The sequence below is a fragment of the Vigna unguiculata genome, chromosome 3 (assembly GCF_004118075.2).
Source record: "Vigna unguiculata cultivar IT97K-499-35 chromosome 3, ASM411807v1, whole genome shotgun sequence".
NCBI lineage: Eukaryota > Viridiplantae > Streptophyta > Magnoliopsida > Fabales > Fabaceae > Vigna > Vigna unguiculata.
In genome coordinates, this window is record NC_040281.1 from 55,920,998 (window position 1) to 55,925,317 (window position 4,320).

The following is a 4,320-nucleotide window of genomic DNA, read 5'->3' on the forward strand; positions in this document are numbered from 1 at the left end:
TTTTATTGAGAATGACATAAAATAAAAGAGAGAAAAAAAATGGAAGAAAAAATTAGAAGTAAAATAGTAAAGTTGAAATCTTTAAAATATAATAGTTTTATTTAAAGTGCACCTTAAAATGGTAAAAACTAAACATTTCATCCATTTAAAAATGAAAAAATGAAATCATGGTAATTTAGTGAAAGAAGTAACATTTTTGTTAAAAATTATATGGATGGACATAGACATCAAATATATTATCAGCCTAACCATAAAAATAATAGTTGTTAAATCTTCTCTTTTGAATAACCTGAAACTACCTAATTAGAGGGATTTCATATCAATTTACATTCACTATCTAAGTGTGTCTCTAGGTAGTTACTAATTAGGTTTCTTGCATATCATAAAAGTACCTAAATAAAGCACCAATATGGCAAACAGAGTCACATTATGATTGTTTGGAATCTTTATGGACACTTAGATAAATTACAGGAGGAAGAATCAAGCTAGAAGGAATAGCATTCCTGAAACTATGACCTTTCAAAAAGTTGTTTCTTTTACAAAGGCTTCCAGTGGGGACTACTTGCGACTTGATGCATTTGGAATTACTTCAACATCACGATGAGCAGGAATGATTCATTCAAACTTGTACAAGACCTTAACAAATCACAAACACATACACATAATTCTCTATAAAAAAACAAAAACATATATAATGTTTTCAGAAAATCCACAACAAACACGCATTCTTCTTCTCCAACACCGAATTTAAACATGCAAAATGCAAAAAATAGCATGCCAATCCATCTTTCTTAGTCTCATCATGTGTACTGTGAAACGCGTTCTACAATCACGGGCGTGGTTTTCCCTTGCATACTTTGGGACATACATAATGCATGTTCATCTAGTAGCTACCTAGACTTGTGGATCAACAGTGCATGCAATTTTGAGCTGTGTACTGTGAACTCCAAAAGAAAAAATAAATAAAAAAAAAAAAACGCGTCTCTGCAGTTGAATATAGTAAATAGGGAGAGACAAGAGTGCGTATATGAAGAGTTTTGTCTGTGAAAGATGCTGCACTAGTTGATGTATGTTGCCTGGGTACAAGTATAGCTGAGTTCATAAGTTCATGTCTCCGAGGAAAATGTACTTCATTTTGAGAATGGCAACGTCCTCATACATTCAAATGTTTAGACCTCATGAATTGTTTAGACTAACTGTGTATACAAATTTACAATGATTAGCTTATTCAGAAGAAAAATGATTTTTTGACTACTAAATTTTGATAATTTTCTCTTACAATCTTAGGTGTCATTTTTTAAGTGGTTTTTCATCTTTGTATTTTCTCATTCTCAACATTCCAAAATCATTTAAAAGATGTCACCTCATATTGTAAAAGAAAGTTGTCAAAATTTAATAGTTAAAATATTATTGTCCTATTCAAAACAACTTGTGTATGACTTTATATATAATATCTTCAAATATAGTAAGTAATTGATAGTTGAATACTTTTTTTATTGTAATCAAATATAAAGATAAAAGGATGAGAACAGAGGAATGAAATTGTCTGCAGAACAAAACTTCTTTTAATGCTTATTAATTTAGTTTAGTACGTTAAGTTTTTAAAAAATCTAAATTATGATGGACTAAAGTTTAAATAGTAATTGAATGAGATAAAATTATATAACTAATTAAAGTAAACGTGACGATAAGAATGATGAAGAGGAGATGCTAGAACATAGTTTTCTAGTTTCAAGATATCCTATTAAAATTATTCTAAATTGATATTAAAACAAATACAATTATAATTAAAAAATATTTTTTTAAGATTAAATTAACTTTAAATATAATAAAGTTGGTTAAACGGATTTTAATAATAATAATAATAATAATAATAATAATAATAATAATAATAATAATAATAATAATATCGTTAGTCTAGTTAAAAGCGAATTAATATAAATTAAATGTAATAAAAGATAGCTTCATTTAGTTTTTTAAAATAATATTTTTCAAGTGTGGGTTTAGCCAAATATTGTAGTTAATAATATATCAATGTCAACTTCACCAATGCTATTGAGCTAACGTAAAAAAAAACAAAAAATGTAATAAATTGTTTTAGCACATATTTTAATTGGAAATTTAATTTCCCCTCGCAAAGGTTGTTTCTTTTCTCAAAGTCGTTGAAGGTCAAATTTCTTTTCTTCCTATCTCAGATAACATCTTAATGAATTGCTCTCCTCTGAACTTGATTGTTTTCTTAAACCCAGTATTTTTGTGTTTGTGAGTGCATTAAGAAGCCTTAATACAAAGCCCTAAAATTCTAAACGTTATGAGAAGGTTGACCATACGCACCAAGGAGCTGAAATACATGGTATCGTGGCTGGCCTAGAGCTTCGGTTGTGAGTTTTCTAAGTTCATATATTCTAAAATTGAAGTGCATTTTCTTTTCTTTTTTTATGAATCCTTTTATTTCGAATCATTATTTGGTTTAGTTTCTGACCTTTTTTTATTTTTGGTATTCAATTGGGTTTAACAATGTTGTTTATGGTTGCGCTTATATCCTAGACGTTATAGTCTAATGTATTTGTTCTCCTTGTAGTATGGATTTAGGTTAAAAGATGAATCAGTAATATAACTATTCAGGAAATAGTCAATAGGAAAATGAGCTGAAAGTCTTAGAAGAGAGAAGCAATCTAGTACTAAGTCATGGTTATAAAAGCATAAAGAAGAACATCCCAACAGCAAGTCATTTGCTCCTGTTCCTAAGACATCACTAGAATGTTGGGATATTTATTTTGTTGTACAGTCATTGTTGCTTGTGCCTGGTCAAACTCAACTTCATATTATTATACTTGATTTAATATCTTAAGATTTTTTCTGATATTTAGTATGGTGACAGAGTGGGTTTTTGGTGGGGAATTTTGAAGAAAGATATTTTCAGTTTCGTAAAGAAAGTTTTTATATTGGTCGTGATACCTCAATTAACCACATTTATATATTCTTGTTGCCAAAAAAAAAAAAAATCTAATCATACAACTGTGAGACATAGACATAAGTTTGAGTTTAAGTCTCACATTAGATACGGATAAAAAAGTTGAACATTTTATAAAAAAAAAATCTGCAAATCTATTGTTTTAAAGTTTTAGATCGGAAGTGACGTCAAATCTTGTTGTGTGAGTTCAATTCGTGTCTCATTAATATTAAGTATTTCCTATGAATCCATCGAAAGATCCATCAATATTATAAGAGTTCATGGTTCATCTTATTAATATACTCAAACGAGTATAAGATGAGTATTTCTAATAGGGATTTAAGACAACGGTGTTCATCATTTAAGTGGATTGGATTTATATTTTATTGGTGTTGAATCATTTTTATGAATCTCTTTGAAAGATCCATCAAGGTTATAATCTGTTTAATTTTTGTAATAGGATAAGAGTGTTTGATATATATTAAAAACAGAGGCCGTAAACTTAATTGTATCGCTAAAAATATATAATAATTTCAAATTGTCCCTTAAACTAATACAAATTTGATGTGGGTTAAAAAAATGAGAATTTGCTCACAAAACAAGTTGGCAAAAGTTTTGTAGCACGAGTTGAGTTAGATTTTTAAAAGTTTTTTTTGTAGGTAATTGACAGTAACCTATTTAAAGTCTTATCCATGATGTAGGGTTAAGAAAACTCTTTTTTCTCCTAGGATGGAATATATGATATTTTTTGTGTAAATAATATTTTTCCATGTCTAGGTGAAAGTCCTTTTTGTTGTGTTCAAATCAAAGGTTATCCTTAGATATACCTGAATGGAAGTGATATTATATAAGAATGAATTTTCACTAATACAGAATAACTTTTCTACGTCAGAGTTTTTATGTCCGGTAAAAGAACAATCCACTAAAAATTGACTGGTAATATTTTTTTAGTTATTGTTCAAAATTTACGTCTAACAATAAATTTGCTCTTTTACGTTTCAGCAGTATCAAGAGTAAATTTAAGTTTAACCTGAGTTAGAATTTCATGTGACATCAATATATATTTCACAGTGATGTACCAACACATTCAAATGAATTATCTTATTATTAGCCTAAAATGGAAAGCAAATAAGATAAAATTATTGAAAAGTTTGTAAATGAACTAATTAGTACCACATTTAAAACATCATTTTCCTTAAGAAAAAATGTATTACATAATTAGCGATATCAACCACTCCTGTAATTAATTGAATACTTTTTTTAAGTGAATAATCTAGTTTAAAATCAAATGTGCTTGAAAATAATTTAAAACTTAACCTTGTAATAAACTTTTTATTTCATTGTTGGATTTGCAGTTTAAAAAAGAA